Here is a 23,592-nt window from a genome sequence, read left to right as displayed (position 1 = left end):
ACTTTTCATCTTTTTGTAATACTGACAACCTGTTTTGAAACGAGCTGACAGTGACAATACCTAGATGCGGCAGATTATGTAATGGTTATAGTACTACATATTTCATTGGGTTTGAAAACGCCAGACGCTTCAAAACATCTACTTCTCAAGGTGTCTTCTGGCTGGCAGCAACATTTCAATAATTGCACGTCAAGATTCAAACTTCTCATCTATATGAATAATGTTCCAGCTTGTGTATGTTAAATATGTTAATTTCCCAAGCGTCTGTTCATTCTTATATCGAACGTTGACAACACTGAATAATTGATGTGTCTGCCATGACGTTGTTCATGCAAATGTTTATAAGTAATCTTATTATTATTATCTTTAATCAAGGCATGGAAGTTGCAAACGTGACATTTGGAATGTTGAATGAAATGCCCTATTCATCAGACAAGTGTCAAACAATATGTTGCGCTACATTTGGAAAGAGATTGGTCGCGTCAAAGCCTTGGGGATATATATATATATATATATTCAAGGATAGCCACCCACCAATCACTGTAAAGTTACAACGATGGCACTACATGTTTGAGAGACGAGTGAACGTGTCTTACCCTACCTGCAACTCCCAGGAAGGTAAGTACAGATGACCTATAAGCGTATATGTTAAATAGATAGATCTCTTGCGAGTAAACTGACCATGCTGTCAGTCCGCGTTATACGTGGTTCAGGACGACGCCCTAGGGAATCACTCCTCCTATTATCCAAGCGACAAAACCGTTAAACCGGTTGAATGCCACACAATATTATTACCGAGCTGAGACGGATGTGGTCCTGAGACATAGCATCTTCAAACAATAGGAACACATGATCAATACGCTATGAAACATTGAAACGTTTACGTCTGACACCTTAAATGCATCCGGGTTTATTTCAGTTCTTGTCAGTGCTGCATGTCAAGAAAGGCTTTCGTGAACACCTGGTGTCACTACTGATATTCATATTATTTTCACCGCTATTTTTTATTTTACGCCCCATTGATTCCGTTTCGGGGAAATCAAACGTCGACGTTATATATTTATGCGCATGCGCAAACTGACCACAATGTCATTTCAACTCTTTCTGTGTCTTGATGAGGAGCGCGTATAGCTTTAGTTAAATATGTCGGTGACGTGTTGTATACCGGTCTCGACGTCAAGTCAGTAGGTTGGGTCCGGATAGTGTCCTTCAGTTGATGTTATCACAAACAGATGACGTGTCGTTTATCATTACAGTAACATTCCTTAACACGGACACAGTGATAAAACTCAGGACTTTAGGAAGTCTTGAACGTGTTCCAGGTAGTTTTCATTGATTGTAAGATTGCTGTCTAGCTATAGGCGTCATTGGGGTTTGGTCAGTCATGCGCATGTTATATGACAACGAGAGACTCACTGAATGAGAGTCTATTTGATCGATGTTGATGCCCATGTGACAAAGTTTGGTGTTGTTCCTGTAATACCAGAGAAGCATCACCATATAAGGAATTATCTCTATCTCACAGAATTAATAAAACGACAAAACTCTTTCCATATCTGTTACAACTGGATCCATTATACGATTCTGACTATATCATAAGCATATGATTATGAATCACTATCAAATTGGGATGATTCCAGGTGTTCGCGAAAAGGTGAGCGGATCCTGCCCCTCCGTACCTGTCTTAAACATACAAGGCGCAAGTTCACCTGAACAAAAACCACGGGAACATACGGTACAAGTCAAAATTGAGAATTGCATCGGACATTATTTTTGTCGCTGATGCGCCAAATTTGGAGATGCCCTCGACGTGTGTACCATAACCGTTTTGAAAGCTTTGCTGAGGCCTGTAAAGCTGTAACCTGATCAAACAACTATTGAGCAAGAGTAGTTTGAGATTTCCAGTTGTTCCTGCTTGACACTGTCGTCAGAGCCGAGTGACGGGGCTCGGGTGTAAGCTGTGTGACTTGAATGCCTGAGTGGCATCGTTCCACGGCGGCCTGGTTCGTGATCAGTAACTGGTGTGCCTCCCCGAATATTGAAGTGGGGCGAGGTGAAATTGGGTTTAACGTCGCGTCCAAGATTATTGCACTTATATAGCGACGTGCATGTACGTGTGTGTGTTTGTGTGGCTGCTTGTACTAGTCCGGATTGATGCCGATTTATAGTGCTAGCTCACTGAGATACCATGCCGCAGTTTAACATGAATACCCCACTCAGACACGGTATACTGACTCCGAGCCGACCAGTCCTTGCTTTAAACCCCTTAATGCCGAGCGCCAGACAGGTTAACAACAAGTACCATCTTTTAACATCTTTTGGTATGACGCGGCCGGGGATCGAACTCTGGACCTTCCGCTCTACGGGCGGACGCTCTACCACAAGACCACGGAGGCGGTCCCCCGAATATTGACACTCTTCCCTGGAATAATGCAGACTGCTGGTACAACAACAGACACACAAATATAAATACAAAGATATATAAGTCCTTATACAACTATGTAATAGAAGATCGGTTCGACTGAGCTATAGGGGCGGACTCTTATCTATGGTATTGACCTGTAGCCACTGAGTTGTTTCAAGATGGCGGTCAGGTAGCCTAGTGGTTAAACCGTTCGCTCGTCACGCCGAAGACCTGAGTTCGATTCCCGACAAGGGTACAATGTGTGAAGCCCATTTCCGGTGTCCCCCGCCGTGATATTGCTGGAATATTGCTAAAAGCGGCGTAAAACCATACTCACTCACTCACTCACTGAGCTCTAGGGGCGGTCGGGTAGCCTAGTGGTTAAAACGTTCGCTCGTCACGCCGAAGACCCGGGTTCGATTCCCGACATGGGTACAATGTGTGAAGCCCATTCCTGGTGTCCCCCGCCGTGATATTGCTGGAACATTGCTAAAAGGGCGTAAAAGCATACTCACTCACTCACTGAGCTATAGTCTAGCATTGAGTCAACTATTATAACACACTATAGGATGACACGGTCAGTGTTAATGGCAGTGTTCTGTTACTCGTCTCTCGCCCATTTCATCGTAGCAGACTTTATAATGCATCAGATGAATACAAACATCCATGGGCCGTGTGCAGATGTTCCATAAACATCACTGATGTGACGTAGCTGTTATAACACTGCCTCTACTGGACATGACTCATGTGCCATGGCAACATCACTGATGTGACACAGCTGTTATAACACTGCCTCTACTGTACATGACTCGTGTGCTATGGCAACATCATTGCCTCCATATGATGCAGACCAGTTTCTGATATGAATACACAATGTCATTTCGATAGTGGTAAAATGTAACAAATGTTATATTTGGGATAACACTAGCTTAGGAAAGTGCCACACTCTGAGAGTGTGGGTTCGAATCCCGGATGGGACTCCACCAAAAAACAATAAGGAAGTGTTATACCAAATTCAACATTTGTTACATTTGATCACTCTCAAAATGGCATTGTGTATTCGTAGTTTTCGGCCATGGGAGCCGTGCCAATTAGGATACGCGGCCCAGACTACCAGTTGTCGGACTTCAATTTTTGTGGAAGCCTCAGCGGCTGAGTAGGTTAGGTCGCTGACTTTGTGTGCTGGAACTTGGTGCCTCACTCTGAGAGTGTGGGTTCAAACAAAGCATGGTAGAATACTATTGGGATACTAATTGCAGTGTCGGTAAAGCTAATGATTTTGACACACGTGAAGTTCCGGTTTATACTTGGTCTTCAGCAACCCAGGCTCGATTATTTCAGACTGCCGTCATGTTGCTGGAATATTGCTGTGTACGGCGTTAACCAACAAACAAACAAACACATGTTTATGACACTTCTCTAGTTCACAAGAATAAGTACTGTTGAAATGCAGATACGATCATTATGAAAATAAATAACAGACCAGTTGGTGAATACTTTTTCAAAACGGTGTTATCCATCACCATCAGGTGAATGATGAAGGAGTAAGCATATACTCCAAAACGTTGTGTTCCTCCAATAAAGACGTTGACAACCATCAATTCTCTTCCTTATGTGTATCCATTCTAAATGCCTCTCAAAGACTTGATCAATACGATAGCAACATAACATGCAAGGTTTAATGATTTAAGCATAATGGAAGACATGATGGCATATGGCAGGCAGATAGTTTCATCGATTTCCGCTTAATGATGTGTATAATCTATTGTGAACGGTTTCATTTGAAGTCAGTGTGTTTCACGTAGACTTAAAGCTTCATCAATAAACTAATGATGCAATTCCCTATTTTGACCTGTATCAGATGTTCCCGTATTTATTCCGGTGAAGAGTTGACTTGTCTCTGCATGTGTTTGTGGCAGATACGCTCGCCTTTTCGCGAACACTGGTATCATTATTATTTGATTCAGAAACACATGCTGATGGTATAGTCGGAATCGTACAGTTGAGATACATTTGTTTTAAGGAAAGGGTATTTTCGTTTATTTTTTCACAAATGTAATGAAATATCCAAAGTGAAAATCATGGAACAATCCTGGAAGATAAGTTACTCCGTGTTAAGTAATATATCGAGTTAAAGGCGCTCAAATTAATTAAGCTTCACTTTCACAGTAGATAACCTTGGCGTCAAAAATTGAACAAGTTGTATCTGTGTGGTGTTTCCGTGTAGTGCTACTGCCTCCCACACACATACTACAGCGTGTTCCAAGGGTCCCAGAATTCTGACAAAGGCTTATTCTTGGTGTGTCATATCTAATCTTGTCCATCCTTTTCAAATGGAAGGTAACTGTATGTGTCTATCGTGGGCGTGCGTGACGGCAGGACGCCGCTTGTACACAGACATCAATGCGGCCTGCTGGGTCGTCGTTGTCAGATCTGACAGATTCAGGGGAGGAAAAGAGGATGGCACACTCACCTGCCTCCTGTGAACTGACATCATGAGCCAAGATGAGGCATAACAATAGCGTTTATATGTTCACCCGCAGGCATTCTGAGACTACAAGGTGGAGGAGGACCGAAATAACATACTCCCTGTCTCAGTTAATTAACGTAAGGCAATTATAAGGACACAGAACAGTGCTCTCGCAAGCCATAAAAAGTACATTAAATGAAAACAACTGGTTGCCTTAATCGACCGACTGAGGGTTATTTTTCCCAATTATGACAACTTGGTTTCATAGCAAAACACGTGGGTTTCACATTTCTCCCACGTTAGACCGCTACGCCACGATATAACGGTTTAATTTTTAATAAAACAACAAAACCCTTTCCATATCCAATAGAAATCTCTGTATAAAGAGAGTCGATTGTACGATTCTGACTATATCATGAGCATGACTATATTATATCAAATAGTGATGACACCAGGTGTTCGCGAAAAGATGAGCGTATCCTGCACCACAAACACATGCAAAGGCAAGTCAATGGTTCACCTACAAGGGATCATATGGTACAAGTCAAAATATGGAATTGTATCGGACATCATTTTTGTCACTGATGCGTCACATTTGGAAATGTCCTCCACATGTCGAACATAAAACGTTTTTAAAGCTTTATTAAGGCCTTGAGTGTTGTAACCTTGGTCAAACTACTAAAGTGATGTTGAAACAAAGTGAGGAGTTCGAGTAGCCGGGGACCGCCTCCGTGGTCTAGTGGTAGAGCATCCGCCCGGAGAGCGGAAGGTCCGGGGTTCGATCCCCGACCGCGTCATACCAAAAGACGTTAAAAGATGGTACTTGTTGTTACCCTGTCTGGCACTCGGCATTAAGGGGCTAAAACAAGGACTGGTCGGCTCGGAGTCAGTATACTGTGTCTGAGTGGGGTAGTCATGTTAAACTGCGGCATGGTATCTCAGTGAGCTAGCACTATAAATCGGCATCAGTCTGGACTAGTACAAGCAGCCACACAAACACACACACATACATGCACGTCGCTATATAAGTGCAATAATCTTGGACGCGACGTTAAACCCCGTTTCACCTTCACCTCGAGTAGCCGGGAGAGGTTCGGATGCTGGTACCCACAGTGGCAAATCCCCCATAGCTGCATTGCATACATGTACGATGTGTTCAAATCGTCACAGACAGCCGATGCATTCTTTGCTTTTAGTGAAGTAGGTATTTTTATTATGGTTCTCATCATCACAATTTGAAAGTGATTCATACACGCATGCTCATGATACAGTCGACATCTTACAATCGACTCTGCTTTTGGCAGAGATTTCATATGAAAATTGAACGGGTTTTGTCGCGCTTTTTTTACTTATATATGATCAGGTCAATCATTGTACATGGCATATCATCATTTCATACAATACGTGAAGGTCAAAGAAGGTGCGATATTGTATTACTTTCTCCACATTATCATTCTTAAAATTGTATAACTTAGTTTATTTTGTCCCAAATTACACATCCTCATGATCATCGAGTTTTCGGGTTTTATAGTTTGAAAACAGTCGCCGAAACACTGCTAAGGTCTAAAACAACATTATGATTCGCGTAACAAAAACATCACCATCGAAAAAACATTTCTTGTTTGTTTCATTTTTAGCCACCATCAGACATGGTTGTATACTTTATTTTGCCAGACAGTTTATATATCTCGTTCATGCACATTCCATGTAGGACCCAGCGGATTGGAATCTTCAGACCATGTCACGAGTGATGTTACAACTGTTACATTGACTACAGATGACTTCGTTGATTATACACCGGGTATTGTATAATTCATGAACTCCCATCAAGTGTATCAATTCAGCAGTTTAATGATTCCGGGGTATATTTATACTAATGAACATGTTACTTTCAGGTAACAGATTCATGAATATTCATGACTAATCATATGATCTTCTCTAATTTTAAAATCCTTTTCAGTGTTACTTTATGAGAAATGGAATTGCCTCTTGTATATTATCGATTATCAGAATATTTAAACAAGGTATCGATTATCTGAAGACGTTTTCCTCAATGTATCTGTAAAAAGGATCGAAGAACCGCATTCAAAGCTTTCATAAGCAGTAGTGTTTCTATACCTTGGAAAATGATTCAGCAGCCACGATGAACTACGGAATTATTTATCGAATGATTGGAATGGACCAGTTCCACAAAGCGACTTCGGGCTATAACATATAACATTCAGTTGAGGAAGAGACTGGTACATCAGACAGTTATCCTTTATCTATCTTCGTCTCCTTAAATCTTATTCTATACTGTGCACTGATGAAGCCAACCTGAACTATAAACTAAATCAATGACGTCGCCCAATAAGAAGCAATGACGTCATTCAATTAACAAGGGAAGACGTCACCAAACAATGGATGATGTCATGTGATTATGTGTTTAAGAACAGTAAGCTTCGGATAATAGATACCAACCACTGATATCAACAGGTTTTCTGTCGAAAATCACCGACATAAGTACAATAGTAGGTCCCAAATACCATGGTCAGCCTGTAAATGAAGCGTTTCCATCAGTGAAAATGTAAGCCTTTCTCGTTCATCCAATGATTAGATCCTGGTATTTGGCAAGCAGGTTAGCTGTGTATCATTAACATGCTAAACAAACATCAGAGAATCGCAATAGGCAGAGGCTAGTGATAGATAAGCGCTTCCTCTCCGATTTATCTAAAAGCAAAACTTGGTAACGCTATTGATTGCCTCATCTATGAAGCGGATGAGCAACAGACACTTCCTCCTGAGCGTGCAAGCATGGCTGTGAATCCCTGTACTTATCACTTGTTACATCATTGTGACACTGCAGGTGGTGGAACATTGATCGTGGTCTTATTCTCGTTATGTTGGTTCAGGGTTGCCACGTGTGTGTATTAACTGCGTTTGTTAGTTAGTTGTCAAATTTGATACAACGCAAAAGAGACAAAACTCATTTCCATAATCATAGGACGTCTCTACTGAAAGCAGAATGCATTGTACGATTCCGACAATATCGTGAACACGTGTTTACTGATCACTATCAGATAGTGATGATGCCAGGTGTTCTTTACAAGGTGAGCGTATTCTGCCCCGCCGGCGGCACCCGTCACAAACACACGCAGTTTGAATTGTAACCGGAGCCAAAGACATGATTACGTTATGCCAACCACAGTTTCTTGTTCACTGGCTTCCGTCTCTTGCTTTTATGTGTTTTCATGGTATTCCTCCATTGTTTCCCCAACGGTATTCCTCCATGGTATCCCCAAGGTATCCCCCATGATATTCCTCCATGGTATTCCCCATGGTATTCCTCCATGGTATTCCCCATGGTATTCCCCCATGGTATCCCCAAGGTATCCCCCATGATATTCCTCCATGGTATTCCCCATGGTATTCCTCCATGGTATTCCCCATGGTATTCCCCCATGGTATCCCCAAGGTATCCCCCATGATATTCCTCCATGGTATTCCCCATGGTATTCCTCCATGGTATTCCCCATGGTATTCCCCCATGGTATTCCTCAATGGTATTCCTCCATGGTATTCCCCATGATATTCCTCCATGGTACCACGTCTCAAGATGTATACTAATGGCATCTAGGCCATTATCACGACAAACCTATTCAAGAATATTTATCATTTTATTTCTAGACTGCCGCGCACAGATCATACAATATGTGTGAATGTTTGTGCTATGTTAATGCACTTGTTGGTACTCTACAGAATTATTCGTCTTATGCTACTTCTGAGAGTATTGTTAACCCAGAATACTTCATCCAATCTCGATCCCGCCACAACCAGCTGGATGCTATCGACCCAATGTTACTTTCAATCCGATTATGACCATAAAGACGGTAAGGTGTCTGAGAAAGACGGTATTGATTTGTATACTTCTTTAGGAAAAGAAACATGGTAATAAACGCGGGATTATTTACACAACCCACGTGAACAGCTATCTAATCCTTTGACAGCCTCAAGGGGATAATGTAAATTAGTTATTGTGCGCCATCGATATAGACAATACATATCGACGTACGTGTTCCCGTTGGGACTCAACCTCCACAGCTGTTCTATCGACGAAGGATGGATAGTGTTACGAAGTTTATAAGAGCTACTTGGGCGATTCTTGTTAAAAAAATGTTTATCTCATCGCGTGACCTGACAAAGATGTAACTGATCAGTGGAACAGTGGAGAACATGTCATCTTTTTCAATTCCTTAGATTAGAAAAGCCCAGCTGTTCTGCTGTGTAATGATCTCACACGCCGAACTCGGAAACAACAGTGTCAGTGTGACATACTGAAAGAAGTTCCGGTATTAGGTTAGTGTTTCACATATTTCAAACGTTATTCACTCAGTGACATATCGATGTTTCTTTCAGATATATATGCATAATAAGTCATTTAATAATTTACACTTGTATATTATGACAGAAATAACATAATATCCCTTCTGTATAAAATGGTGTTTGTTGTTTAACGCCGCACTCAGCAATATTTCAGCTATATACTGTGGTCTGCAAATAATCGAGTCTGGAACAGACAATCCAATGACTGACATCATGAGCATCGATCTACGCAAATGGGATCGATGACATACATCAACCAAGTCAGAGAGTCTGACCATTGGATCCCGTTAGTCGCCTCTTACGACAAGCATAGTCGCCTTTTACGGCACGCGTTGGTTGCTGAAGGCCTATTCTACCCCGGAATTTGACGGGTCCTTCTATACAAAAGACAAATATATGACTGACACCTCTATATCCTCAAACTGATTACTGTGTTCACACATGGGTGTCGATCATCTGGTTTGTTTGTACCGAACGTAAACATCATAAGAAGAACATTATACTGAAACTGATTCCGGGGCAGATTTCCACTGAACCCTGATTGTCGTAGAAGCTGTCTAGAATGAACGCTGCACTGTCCCTTCCATGTACCATTTGGGGCGGTCGGATAGCCTAGTGGTTAAAGCGTTCGCTCGTCACGCCGAAGACCCGGGTTCGATTCCCGACATGGGTACAATGTCTGAAGCCCACTTCGGGTGTCCCCCGCCGTGATATTACTGGAATATCGCTAAAAGCGGCGTAAAACCATACTCACCCACTCACTCTGTGTACAATTTAGCGCCGTCAAATCTCCAGGTAACGCAGCACTACATTGAAAACACAACATGTTGAATTCATTTTTCTCAAAAATAATTGTATAAAACCAAACAAGTAATGCATGAATATGATCTCAACAACACCCAATGAATTCAGATGACCTCAGTCCGTTCTGCACGAGGATGTCGGTCATATTCAACCTATTCAGTAGGCTGTCTTCACTGTCAGCGGGATGTGGACTCTCGCATCTTTTAGTGTCTCTTCTATTCATAGGATTGCCACGAGGAGGGCTGCTGGTCAGTGTCTTGACCGTTACTTGACCCATCGTGACATACATGTGTTATACCATGTCTAAATCTTGATATATCATAGCTGGCCGACATTGAAAAATATCATCCCATCTGTACAACAGAGTAAAGTCCTTTTAAAATGTTGGGTAACTTAATTTTAAAATCTGTTTTCGACAATTCACCATGCCCATGCTTCCAACTATCAAACTATATCACGGTAAGGGGTCTGAGAAAACACTTCCAACATTTACACAGATGACAAATATGGTTTGCTGGTTCTCGATTCATGAAAACGTGACGATGCCTTAAATCCGCTTTTAGAGAGTGAGTATGGTTTTACGCCGCTTTTAGCAATGTTCCAGCAATATCACGGCGGGGGTCACCAGAAATGGGCTTCACACATTGTACCCATGTCGGGAATCGAACCCGGGTCTTCGGCGTGATGAGCGAACGCTTTAACCACTCGGCTACCCGACCGCCCCTTTTTTTTAGAAATAATATAGCAATGCGGGTAACACTAGAAATAGGAATCACTTTTCATACCCTTGTGCAAATCGAACCCAGGCCGGGAGAACGCATTTAACACTTGTCTACCCAAGCTTCCATCGCCAAGCATGTAAGGAATACATTGTAGAGTTCCAATTCCATGCTACGATACTATGATATTACTTCCTGCTCTCTTGTCATGACGGGGGCTCGGGTGGCCCAGTTGTCCAAGGCGCCGCAATTCGCTGTGCACAGAGTTGCGTTCCTTGGGCACACCAGAATCCTATGATCGTGGATTTTGAATCCAGGTTAACCCAGATTGTTTCTAGGGTGGTTAACGTCTTAACTAAGCATCACTCCGGGCTTTCCTCCCACATTAAGGCGACACTAACGTAAGGATAAGATCAATGGATGAACAACTTGATTACAATTAGGAACGACGTTTCGCTGTAGGTTCTAAAGAATATCCATATATATTGTATCCTTACTTAGTACTCCAACTTCTAAATACCCCTCAAAGAAGTTAAGTTGACACGTCATTGTATAACTGGAAAACTGTTCAAAGCGGCGTTGAACCGATCTCACTCACCAACACACTTCACATGAAATAATACATGGAGTGTGACCAATTGAGGTGAGGTGAAATTGGGTTTAACGTCGCGTCCAAGATTATTGCACTTATATAGCGACGTGCATGCACGTGTATGTGTGTGTGTGGCTGCTTGTACTAGTCCGGACTGATGCCGATTTATAGTGCTAGCTCACTGAGATACCATGCCGCAGTTTAACATGAATACCCCACTCAGACACAGTATACTGACTCCGAGCCGACCAGTCCTTGTTTTAGCCCCTTAATGCCGAGCGCCAGACAGGGTAACAACAAGTACAATCTTTTAACGTCTTTTTGTATGACGCGGCCCGGGATCGAACCCTGGACCTTCCGCTCTCCGGGCGGACGCTTGTGACCAATTGAACTGTATCGAAGAACGGGTGTTTAATTTACGGAATGTCTGTCTCTCATGAGTTGTGGAATCAAGTTATTGCCAGATACCCTAGGTTGTGTTCACAGGAATGTGAAATGTTGGCAGACACATTCTATCCTTTGTGCGAGATCGAGAAATCTTAATAACACAACGTCATCATAACCACAATCAGACTGTGAACGACTGTCGTGACGCATCTTGCACCATGTTGCTGTCCACTAATAAACATCTGAGTCTTTGATGGGCAGGTGATGTGCTAGTTTTTCCAGTAGGCAAATCGTTGTCATCAACGTTGCTGCACACAATATCAGCAGATGTGCCTGTAGTTGTACATGGAGCATGTGTGGATGTTTGCCAGACCTGACCTTTGGAAGCAATTAAACTACGTCGATTATTTTTGTTAATTGAATCACTATTTGCAATACCACTATTAGTGATAATTAGTAGCTTTGCCTTGCCACGTTATTCCTAAATTAGATGGCAACGCCCACTATATCCCCGTTCCAGTACGTAGAGAGGCTGCTTTTTATAATTATACAGATTCGTTTCAGTAACAGGTAAAAGTGAGTGTGTGAGATGGTTTAACGCCGGGATTTCAGTTATATCACGGTTGATAACGTCATGTGGGAGGGAAGCACATTATGATCCATATCGTTTACCACAGGTGTCGTGCTGATATAGCAAGGATTATTATCAGGGGAATATGAAATTCGAAAACAATTCTGACATGGTAAAGGGAAGCAGGTATTAGTTGGACAGCGATTTGCGTTGACCACGTGTCGGACATGTCCCCAGAAATGAAAACCTAGACATGAGATGCAATAGTAAAACGTCCGAAAATGTTATTTGTGGTTGTCGTTTGTCCTAAGAGGCGACGGGTGGTCAGGCTTGCTGACTTGGTTAATTCATGTCATCGTATCCCAATTGCGTGAATCGATGCTCATGATATCAATAACTGGATTGTATGCTCAAGACTCGACTACTTACAGACCGCCGTCACATAGCTGGAATACTAGTATTGTTGAGTGCGGAGTTAAACAACAAACAAACTGTCTCAGATTGCACAGTTCTCATAAATGTGTAACATTCACTGACACGCAACTATCCATGCAAGGATAGTTATATGCATGTCGCAAATTCTGTGACGGTCATTTCCATTAATGTCTGGTACATGACTCGGCCTCGCCCGAGGAGCTGGTGCTGGTATTAGCGTGTGTACGGCTTGTGTCGGCCGAATGCTTCAGACAGATCATAGACAACTGAACGGTACTCCAGAGATACTAAATACGGGAATTTTACCAGAGGCATGTCTGACAGGTATTAAAAGGCTGATTAATAAGAAAAGGGGAAACGCCGATAATCCAAATTTATACCGTCCAATTTCGATACTTAGCTGTTTCGGCAAATTATTTACTTCTATTATCATTAGGGGACACGGGTGGCCCAGTCGTTTATGGCGCCGCAATTCGCTATGCAGAGTTGCGTGCCTTGGGCCCGCTAGAAACCTATGATTGTGGGTTAGAATGCTCGCCTCGATTATGTTTCTAGGTTTGTCAGCACCATACACGTGCTCGTTGGTTTCACCAAGATCTGTGTCTGGCATCAACTCGGGCTTTCCTCCTACATTAGTCTGACACGCCGTTATGGAATAATATTCAAAGCGGCGCGAAACCCAACTCGCTCACTCACTCATTCTGTTCTCAAAGCACGACAAACCAAATTCTATGAAATCTTTGAAATCATTTCCCATTGGTAATCGGGCTTTCGCAAAGGAAACAACAGATATTGTTTTTTTATTGTACAGAGTCTTAATAATTCGCTGAACAATAAACACTAGAAATAATAATTTGCTTTAATCGATTTTGCTAAGGGGTTTTGACAAGGTGTGGCTTGGTGGGGGTGAAAGGTAAAATATTTAATCTCCAAATATGTATAGTGATATTATATCGCTTGAATGATAAATAAGGTTCAATCCAGTTTTTTGCCATGTCTGTCGGGGGTTCGTCAAGGAGACAACCTATCTCCTCTGGAAGATTATCTCAATTGGAATCATTGTGATGGTTAGAAATTGTGAAATTAGAATATGATAATGATCACGTGTCCATTTATCTTACACTTTCAGTGCTGTGATATGCTGATGGCACTGTACGCTCAGCGTGAAGTAACTACCATTTACAGAGAGCACTAGATTGGTTTTCACGTTTTTGCGATGTCTGGAAACTCGAAGTTAACTCAGATAAACCTAAAGTACTTATTTTCGCAATGGGTTCAGCGGACAAAAACAAAAACAAATTCCACTATAAACGTCTCCAGCTCGAAATGGCGGAAGAATGATTACTGCTATCAAACATGAAGCAGATGTGGGCAGAAAAGCCTGAATGTGTTTGTTAAAACGAGCGAGAAATTTACATTAACCTTTGGAGTGTCTTGTTTCTGGCGCCGCGATTCGCTGTGCAGAGTTGCGTCCCTTGGGCACACCAGAAACCTATGATTGTGGGTTTGAATCCCGGTTCGCCCCGATTATGTTTCTAGGTTTGTCAGCACCATACCCGTGCTCGTGGGTTTCACCGAAGTGGTAAACGTCTGAGACCTGCATCACTTCGGGCTTTCCTCCCACATTAAGTTGACACGCCGTGATATAACTGGAATAATGTTAAAAGCGGCGTTAAACCCAACTCACTCACTCACTCACTCACTCACTCATTTGATAAAGTAGCTCTTCCAGTCTTACTTTACGGTTGTGAATCTGGGGTTTTGAAAACACAGATATAACTGAACATGTACATCTAAAATGTCTAAACCTTGCAGCAGGTCTGAGAATGTCAACACCCAAATATATGGTTTACGGTGAACTAGGGAGAGAGCCGTTACATACAAATACACAAACGTGCTTAGCATACTGGTGCAAATTATCATGTCCTCATCCTAACAATAAAATTGCCTCATTTATGCTCACTTATATGATAAGTAAATGTACACATGATTATGCTTATCTTTGGTTTAATCACATCGAAGATTTTTTAAGAACTTGTGGTATCCCGCATGTCTTTGAATATCCGCATTTTTTTTTTTAAATGGATTACCGTAAGAGGGTTCTATTTTTAAAGGAGCAGTGTCTGCAGACCTGGGGACGTGATATTTGATTTTCTTCTAAAGTATTCTATTAATCCTTTATTAAAGATTCTCCATGCTTTGAAAAGTATGTATTACTCACAGACAACATTTAAACACCGTTGTTTTATTTGAGAACAAGCAGCCACAAATTACCAATTGAAAAATTCCTCATGAAGGGAGTATTTCTACAATGTATAAGGAACAAATTGGCGACGCGTTCCATTATTTATTCAGATTGAAAGCATTGGCGAATGGACATTCTTCTTCATCAGTGATTGTTATTAACTTATTATAAAGCCTAACATATGAAAATATAAGAAGTTTGTTGAGAATAATAATATACATGTCCCTAAATAATTGCCAAACTTTCTAAAACATTTATATGCCATCTTGCTGTAATTTGTATGACGAGAGGAATGACTTCAACTTTGCAACAGTCAACTTTCCCCTCATGTCGAGCAATATTGCAGAAGATCCAGTCTTTTGTGTTTACATTTCACAACTTTTGAGGTACAATCGAGCATGCTCTTTCTGACAAGGTTTCAAAGAGCGTCATACGACTCTTGCTCTGAAGTTGTTTGATCAAGGTTGCAACATTCAAGGCCTCAGTAAAGCTTTCAAAATATTTCATGGTAGACATGTGGAGGAGATTTCCACATTTTACTCATCAGTGACAAACATTATGTCCGATTCAATTCCCTATTTTGACTTGTACCATATGTTTCCGTGTTTGGTTGTTTCTCAGGTGAACACTTGACCTGCCTTTGCCTGTGTTGTGACGGGTACCGATGGTTGGACAGGATACGCTCAATTGTTCGCGACACCTGGTGTCATTACTTTTAGATAGTGATTCATGAACACATGCTCATGAAATAGTCGGAATCGTACAATCGACTCTGCTTTTAGCAGTGATTTCTATTGAATATGGAAAAGGTTTTAGTCGTTTTTTGTCTATTGAAGTAACATCTCAAAGTCTCCAGGAAGACCTGATCCACAGGAAACACACACCGAGACAATTGCCTCTATATTAGCACGTAATCTGTCACCAGCCATTGTTTCTATGCCTCCTACCTCTGGGGCATCGCGGTCACTGTCACAACGTCTCCTTCATCATGTATTTCGCTGCTGCCGCCACGTCTACATCGTCTACCACAACGTCACTCTCTACTCTAGCGACATCATCGACACTATGCTGTCAGTGGTTGCACTCATTCTACACCTAGCCTCTACCCAGCCGTATACCGCTCAACATAACAGATTCCAATGCATCAACACATGGTCAGCTACCATGCCCTGGGTGTCTAACCCTCTGTATTAAAACCAACCCTCGACACGTACATGTATATAAGAACCCACACCCAATATGTCTTCCTCAAAGGGTGCTAATGGGTGGTCAAGATGTTAGAGCGTTCGCTCGTCTCGCCACAGTCCAGGGTCGATTCCTACATGGGTACGAGGAGTAAACCCCATTCCACCATTGGTGTCATTTTGTTGGTGGAACAAAACACTGATCAATGACAATATAACTTCAAAACCAGCATATTGCAATATCCAGCGTTCACCCCAGGCAAACATACCTGGCACAGGTACATCACCGTCTGTCTCGTGTGGTTTCCAGGTTGGTATTGGTCCCCAGCATGCTTGTCACAGAACTGACTCAATGGTTCCGTGATCAAGCTCTGGTTGCGGGTGATCGTTCCCTGATGGCGCGGATAGTTGCTCGTGGCTTCTGTGGCTGGTTCGTCTGTTCAAGATACGATTATTTACAGGTCGATGTGATACAGTTGAAATTTTGCTGACTGCCCTGCAAAACATCAAACTCTCATTCACTTATTCGTTCCCATTGTCATATACATATTCTCCCACGTGCATTCATGCTGCTATATGTATACAGCATATATGCAACTAATGGCCGGGACCACAAAATAAGTTCGTTATATCGGTCAGTTCGTTGTAAGCGTGTTCGTTATAAACGTAGTTTATTGTACTTTCACTACTATTTTGCCTTTTAAGCCGAATCGAATCTATTTCGGCAAACAAAGGACGTTTAGTCTCTGGCGCCGACATTTTATATTGATTTATCAACATACAGTAAACTACGTTTATAACGAACACGCTTATAACGAACTGACCGATATAACGAACTTATTTTGTGGTCCCTTTGAGCTCGTTATAACCGTAGTTTACTGTAGGAAGTTATGAAGTGTCCCGACCAGGGCACCCCTCCAGAGCACGGATTTGTTTACTGTTTTGTTGTCAGATTTAAGTTACGTGAATTACATCAGTGCAAACTATTACCGACATGAGTTGAAATCCGGTGTTATTGGTTCACTGAATGACAGATAGTTTGTGGTTGCCTGCTGTTTTATGTGGGGATGCAGTAAACGTACATGTACTTGGAAATCACCACACTACACATGTGGTGTCGCCGTCATTGATAATACGTCGTGAATCACACACATACACATGCATGGTATTCGGAGACATATCACACATTGAATATCTGTCCTCATAACTCTCACACATCACACACCCCCACCCCCCCCCCCCCCCCCCCCCAAACCTTCAAACCCTGAGGGGGCGGTCAGGTAGCCTAGTGGTTAAAAGGTTCGCTCGTCACGCCGAAGAGAGACTCGGGCTCGATTCCCGACATGGGTACAATGTGTGAAGCCCTTTTGGTGTCCCCCAGCCGTGATATTGCTGGAATAATGCTAAAAGCGGCATAAAACCATACTCACTCACTACTTCAAACCCTGAACCCCAAACTTCCCTGGGACCGAACCTCACTGTATTGTCCGACACATCATAGTTACAACCCGACCCATTCACCTCCCTCATCCTTGCCCAGCATGTATTCGAGTGGGTGCGCCTACTCCCCGACCCTCTCACCTATCACCCCTCCAACACCGCCCCTGTTTGTCAGGCCTCCAAACTAGCCTACCTTTATTTAACTACACCTATTTCGCTTCTCAAGCTGACTGCAGTCGCGTCATCGATCTGTTGCCGACAACCACCCCGCCTGTCGCTCGCCTCTCCCTGGCTTCAGTCGGATAAACAGGCCGCCGTGACGGACAGGACTTGCACACTCTCAGTCTGAAGAGTCTCAAATAGATGGTGAGTACCAGATTTAATGTCACATGCTGCAGGTGCCTTATCATGTCATATTGAAAATGCATTAGCCATTGCTACATCTGCAGTAGATTTTTGCTTCATTTTTCTCATTTATATTTGTTATATATTTGTTTGTCCCGTTTGTGGCGTCTTGAGTAATGAACGGTATTTTGTGAAAGAATCACCTGATGAAGACAATGGATATTTCAAGTTTTGTGTTGAGCCGTGCACGGTGTCTTATAAACGTTGGATTTCAGGGTTGTGTGTGTGTTGTGAACTTCTGTAAACCAGGAAACTCCATAATCATTTACAGTCTGTGATAGTTCATTGTTTGTTTGTTCGTTGTTTAACGCCGCACTCAGCATTAATCCAGCTATGTGAAGGCGGTCTGTAAATAATCAAGTCTGGACCAGACAATTCAATGATTGACATCACTAGCATTGAACCACGCTATTGGGATACGATGACATATAGTTAGAGAGCCTGACCACCCGATACCGTTAGTCGCCTGTGACGACAAGCATAGTCGCCTTTTACGGCAAGCATGGGTTGCTGAAGACCTATTCTCTACCCAGGTCTTCACGGGTGTTATTGTTTGGTAGCCTGTAAATGTGTCTGGATAGTTGGGGATCAGCTTTCTGCTCTACTGTCCATATTAACGGGGTTCAATTAAATCAAAGTGTTTTCACTAATTCATAAATATATCATCAACAACTACTGTTTTTAAAGTACCTCTCGGCCATACTTTATGCATACGCGAGTACTGTTGAACAACGTTGACTCGAGACAGCCACAAGGTCTCTACAGATTATTGCCGGGTCTCGATGTACAAAGGAGTATCAATATGTCTGTCACTTCATCGTCTCGTCTCGTCAGTTATTGACTGAATGAATCGTACAGCAGTAACTACGTTATTAAAAGGTCACCTAGAAGAGTTTAAAACCGCTTTCAGCAGAATTTCGGTTATATCACAGCGTGTCAGCTCAGTGTGGATGAAATGCCTGAGGTGACACAGATCCTTTGTGCTTGCCAGAGGGGATCATGAGCATGGTGCTGCTAGACCAAGGATCAAACCCGCGCCTAGTAGATCCTGGCAGGCAAAGGGGCGCAACTCTGCGTAGTGAAATGCGGAAACGTAGACCACTGGGACACCCGTGACCCCATAAAGCTCTATTATCTAAGGGTGACATAATATCCATGCATAGACTATGTTGGTCGCTGTTATATCGAAGAGTGACATGACATTATATCATGCATAGACTATGTTGGTCGCTGTTATATCTAAGAGTGACATGACATTATATCCATGCATAGACTATGTTGGTCACTGTTATATCTAAGACTGACATGACATTATATCCCTCCATAGACTATGTTGGTCGCTGTTATATCTAAGAGTGACATGACATTATATCCCTCCATAGACTATGTTGGTCGCTGTTATATCTAAGAGTGACATGACATTATATCCCTCCATAGACTATGTTGGTCGCTGTTATATCTAAGAGTGACATTACATTATATCCATGTATAGACTATGTTGGTCGCTGTTATATCTAAGACTGACAAGACATTATATCCCTCCATAGACTATGTTGGTCGCTGTTATATCTAAGAGTGACATGACATTATATCCATGCATAGACTATGTTGGTCGCTGTTATATCTAAGAGTGACATGATATTATATCCCTCCATAGACTATGTTAGTCGCTGTTATATCTAAGAGTGACATGACATTATATCCATGCATAGACTATGTTGGTCGCTGTTATATCTAAGACTGACATGACATTATATCCCTCCATAGACTATGTTGGTCGCTGTTATATCTAAGACTGACATGACATTATATCCATGTATAGACTATGTTGGTCGCTGTTATATCTAAGAGTGACATGACATTATATCCATGTATAGACTATGTTGGTCGCTGTTATATCTAAGACTGACATGACATTATATCCATGCATAGACTATGTTGGTCGCTGTTATATCTAAGGGTGACATGACATTATATCCATGTATAGACTATGTTGGTCGCTGTTATATCTAAGAGTGACATGACATTATATCCATGCATAGACTATGTTGGTCGCTGTTATATCTAAGGGTGACATGACATTATATCCATGCATAGACTATGTTGGTCGCTGTTATATCTAAGAGTGACATGACATTATATCCATGCATAGACTATGTTGGTCGCTGTTATATCTAAGAGTGACATGACATTATATCCATGCATAGACTATGTTGGTCGCTGTTATATCTAAGAGTGACATGACATTATATCCCTCCATAGACTATATTGGTCGCTGTTATATCTAAGAGTGACATGACATTATATCCATGCATAGACTATGTTGGTCGCTGTTATATCTAAGAGTGACATGACATTATATCCATGCATAGACTATGTTGGTCGCTGTTATATCTAAGAGTGACATGACATTATATCCATGCATAGACTATGTTGGTCGCTGTTTTAGGCCTGTCGATAACACACGCGTACCATATGGTGCATTAATGTACATTAGTCCTTGTTGCATTCATAGTTTGGTATTCAAGTAGATGAATCCATTTAATAGACCTGTATAGTGATAAATGCGTTGAGGCTTGAACACAAAATATACGAATCTAGTGTTGGTTGTGTGAGTGAGTCCGCAGACTTTAACAGATGTCGCAGCGCTCAAAGAACCGCTGGGTGTAGATGTTCAGTTCAAGTATGAGGGAGGTGAGTGGGTCGGGTTGTAACTATGACGTGTCGGACAATACAGTGAGGTTCGGTCCCAGGGAAGTTTGGGGTTCAGGGTTTGAAGAAGTGAGTGAGTATGGTTTTATGCCGCTTTTAGCATGATTGTTGAATGGTTACCCACGAGCTGGACTCGACGCGGCGAAACGCGGGTTCGAATCCTTAATAATCGGATCCTGGTACTGCTAAATAAATACGACAAAACCCTTTTCATTATCAAAAGAAATCTCCCATCAGATCCAGCCCTGCACACCAACATGTCCGAGACCATCGACACGGGTGTCTCCAGCTTCTAGCGGGAATATGTTTGTTTAGACCCGTGAAGATGCGGGGTAAAATAGGTCTTCAGAAACCCATGCTTGCCCTAAAAGGCGACTATTCTTGTCGTAAGAGGCGACTAATGGGATCGGGTGGTCAGGCTCGCTGACGTGATTGATGCATGTCATGTTTCCCAATTGCGTGGATCGATGCTCATGATGTCAATCACTGGATTGGCTGGTCAGGACTCGATTATTGACAGACCGCCGACATATAGCTGTAATATTTCTGAGTGCGGCGTTAAACAACAAACAAACAAACAAACGAATATGTTTGTGTACAATTACTACACCCTTCAGGTCTATTATGTGTGCGGTGTTTATGGGAGTTTATGTTTCGGTCAAAATAGAAACATTCCGGAAAGGTTAGGGATTTGATGAGAACAAAACTGAGGACATATACAGGTTTTGTAGTTTAATATTAGAACATATAAATGCTATATCACATTACCACAACACATTGGTGCAGTACATTCATTCCTGTTGCTGTCACACACGATATCTATGATCATAATTACACTAATTTCAGGGGAAAGTGTCATTTTCATTAATGTTTCGGCAAACGCGCTATATGTAATCAAACACCGGCTCAAGCGAGAGACGGCAAAGGAACACACTTCAATATCAAATGTGTTTGTCGATTTAATATGGCCTGTGGTTTCTATGGCAACAATGTTGTCACATATGGCGACAGTGTTCAGTGTAATTAAAGTATCATTAATCAAACAGATTGATAAGGGTTTTTCTTTACAGCTGTGTATGTGTTCAATCATTGACAACGTGGCAATAGACAGATCGCAAAGACAAGGAATCAGTTGACAAAATTCAATTAATATTTAAGTCCGGACTCTTGTTTTTGTTTCCCACCGAGTTTAAAACAGGATTAATGGCCAGGATTAATAGGATTATTTCACATAAAAGCGACAAAATCCTATCCATAACCATACGAAATCTCTGCCAAAACCGCGGTCCATTGTACGACAAGATCATATCTTGTGTTTATGAATCACTATGAAATAGTGATGATACCGGGTGTTCACGATAAGGTGAGCGTGTCCCGTCCAACTGGTGGCATCCGTCACCAATACATGCAAAGGCAAGTCAATTTGTTCTCCTGACAATACACGGGGACATAATAGGGATTTGCATCTGACATCGTTCAGTTGCAATTCAAGACAGAGCCGACACTGTTGAGACCCGTAATGGGTGATGAGTACGTTCCATCTTAACCGCTATCCACAAGATGGGTACCTAAATGGTTCACTGAATGACAGATAGTTTGTGGTTGCCTGCTATGTAATGTGGGGATGCAGGAAACGTACATGCACTTGTCCAGACAGCAGAATTCTGACATTGTGCTGCGTCCATCACTTTCATCCAGAGTCAACATATTAGATCAAACATTGGAAATACATGGGCTGATCCCCACAAAAGAATTACCAGCGGTGCCGTGATTAGCAATGAAAAGTAATAACTTCTGTTTCCTGGGACAGTAAGGGAAGGTCATGATTTACTACCTGCAGCGAGGTCAGACTGGCATAGGGAATAGAACTACAGTGCCTTAGAACTGCGCTAGTTGAGTCAAAATATCAAAGAAAATGTAAGTTGAAACAATTCGTGTTTGACACCTCTCTGGCCAGTCAAACCCATGCAAATCATAGTTAAAACTCATGCTGGAACCCTGACTTAAATATCAACTGAAGTTTGACAATTGTTAAGTGGAAGTGTATTGCAACTATACTACTCAAAAGAAGTTAAGGATCACCTGGTTCTTTCATATTACAATAGTTAATCTCTCATGCCATGACAGATTAACATTACCAATATGAAAGAATCGGGTGATCCTTAACTTCTTTTGAGTAGTATATATTTCTGATGAGAATTGTGACATGTGAACGTAGGTTCAGGACAAATTGTCAAAAATGAAAGAAAATGCCTTCTGAAGTTTACTGAGAAAACAATATGTGGAATGCTGGGCTTCCTTTTTGATAGCATCAATGTGAAAATTGAATAGGAATGATATGAATCAGAATTTCTGCTCGGATTGGCAAAGTTAAAACAAGGCAATCTGGCCAGGAAGAAGTGTCACTTAAGCTTCAGGTAAATCGATCATCTGATATCGTTTAATAACAATCAAATAGCACATTTGCTTCCACGGAGTTGCCCACCTGAAGCGGAAGTAAAGTAGACCAATAAGAGCTCGTCTGTTTCATATTTAGATATGTGCATAGGGGTTCATAGTGACAAACACAAACGCCCTGTAATACTGTATCCCAAGAGGGATGACTTCAACTGTCCATAGATAACTTTCCCTCCAGGTCGAGCAATATTCCAGCAGCTTTAGATTATGTCGTCTACATGTCACAACTTTTTAGGTACAATCGAGCATGCTCTTTTTGCGAACCTTTTAAAGGACGTCATGTGATTCTTGTTCAAGTGTTGTTTGATCAATGTTACAACATTCAAGGCATCAATTGTTTGTCAGGCATTACTTAGAGTGAGTGAGTGAGTGAGTATGGTTTTACGCCGCTTTTAGCAATATTCC

At 41.9% G+C, this 23,592-nt stretch overlaps 2 protein-coding genes across 2 annotated transcripts in view; one reads left to right on the top strand and one right to left on the bottom strand.

Annotated features, from left to right (window-relative positions):
* Positions 1-23,592, bottom strand: part of LOC125384131 (repetin-like) — a 46,508-nt gene that overhangs the window by 16,717 nt on the left and 6,199 nt on the right. The gene's annotated exons all lie outside the window — the stretch shown is intronic.
* LOC124139395 (QRFP-like peptide receptor) overlaps positions 501-23,592 on the top strand; it is a 61,991-nt gene continuing 38,899 nt past the window's right edge. Inside the window, exons 1-2 of the mRNA XM_046506430.2 lie at positions 501-618; positions 17,840-17,979. The gene's annotated coding sequence lies outside the window, so the exon portion shown is untranslated. The remainder of the gene's footprint in view (positions 619-17,839; positions 17,980-23,592) is intronic.

The sequence above is a fragment of the Haliotis rufescens genome, unplaced genomic scaffold (genome assembly GCF_023055435.1).
Source record: "Haliotis rufescens isolate VD_foot unplaced genomic scaffold, xgHalRufe1.0.p SCAF_27, whole genome shotgun sequence".
Lineage (NCBI taxonomy): Eukaryota > Metazoa > Mollusca > Gastropoda > Lepetellida > Haliotidae > Haliotis > Haliotis rufescens.
Note: the sequence above shows the minus strand (reverse complement) of the source record. Positions and strands in the feature narration are given on the sequence as shown.